Source organism: Octopus bimaculoides, chromosome 4 (genome assembly GCF_001194135.2).
Source record: "Octopus bimaculoides isolate UCB-OBI-ISO-001 chromosome 4, ASM119413v2, whole genome shotgun sequence".
NCBI classification, from domain to species: Eukaryota; Metazoa; Mollusca; class Cephalopoda; order Octopoda; family Octopodidae; genus Octopus; species Octopus bimaculoides.
In genome coordinates, this window is record NC_068984.1 from 144,200,103 (window position 1) to 144,201,486 (window position 1,384).

General features: G+C 32.7%; 1 protein-coding gene across 12 annotated transcripts in view; it reads right to left on the reverse strand.

Annotated features, from left to right (window-relative positions):
- LOC106869997 (calmodulin-regulated spectrin-associated protein 2) overlaps positions 1-1,384 on the reverse strand; it is a 52,736-nt gene that overhangs the window by 20,834 nt on the left and 30,518 nt on the right. The window lies entirely within an intron of this gene.

Below are 1,384 nucleotides of genomic sequence, written 5' to 3' on the forward strand. Positions count from 1 at the left end.
TATATATAAAATACTCAACAGAGCTAAGTCAAAATGAAACAACTACAGTTAAAAGTATGGCAACCAAACAAAAGTTATTGGAACTCATTAGCCACTTCTGTGATAACAGTAAGCAGGAGAAAATTAACTGACTGATTAACTAATCTAATATGAAGAATGGTAATTAAATCATTAGGCAATATTTGATCATCTTGAAAAATCTGTGGTTCTTTTAGAATCGAATACAGAAGACTATCCAAAGCATAACAACCAACTTTTCAACATAATTTTACCTTAAGTTTTAACTCAGCAATTACTGACAGATCAAGGAGATGTGCAAATACTCGTTAGACATAATTACCAAGTCTTGTTTAAATTAGTGAAACATTTTAAATCATGATGACACAAGTATAACTGATATGACAAGAAAGAATTTTTGAAGATATTTAAAAGAGAATTGAGACAGGAAACTCAAGACAAAAATTAAATTCTTTGCAACTACTTAACCCATTTGATACCAATCCACCGGAGACCATCCACGATTCTCTGATACAGATTTCCTGTTTGGAAAAGATCTAAACCTTCCATCAAACATTCATGTTAATTTTTGCTCCAAATACCAGCTGCATAATGACTATTTTACTAAATTCTCACATTATTTCCAAAATCATTTGAAACAAAAAGCAGGATAATTAATGGTATATTTATGAAAAAAATAATGCTTGTAAGTTGTAATTTACAGAAGACCAATACCAACAAGAGACTAGGAGCACTAAGCATATAACACTGAAATTCCTCAAGTTTCATTGTGTCCAGACAATAACCACTGCAAGAAGTCAGATGGAAGCAGCACAATGGGCTACGTTAGATAACTGAAACAGAGAAACTGTTTTTAAGAATTATTTTGGGAAGAACCGAAGATAAAACAAATATGAAATCAATGATTTTAAAGAGATTTACCTCATCAATGTGAAATAACAAAAATTTACATACTGATCATTGGACAACAGCCAATTGTAAATTTATTGAATAAAGAGCAGACGTTGAAAGGAGAGGGAAAGTCAATGAAGAGGTTGTGAACAGCAATGAATGAACTTTGACTAAGAAACAACCGATTGATTGTTTAACCAGCAAACTAAAATGATCAATTGGCTATTGGTTAGATATTTAACCAACTAACAACTGATAATAAAGAAGTGATACTGAACCAGTGTCTGTGTTTATTATTGGCATAATGACCCTCCCAAGATTGAATTAAGGTTTATAGTTTTTATAAACTTCACAAAAACTGACTAATTTTCTGAAATTTTGTTTATTCTAGAGAGAGAAGGGGGAGGGAAGAGAGAAGGGGAGATGGAGAGGGGAGATGGAGAGGGGAGATGGAGAGGGGAGATGGAGGGGAGAG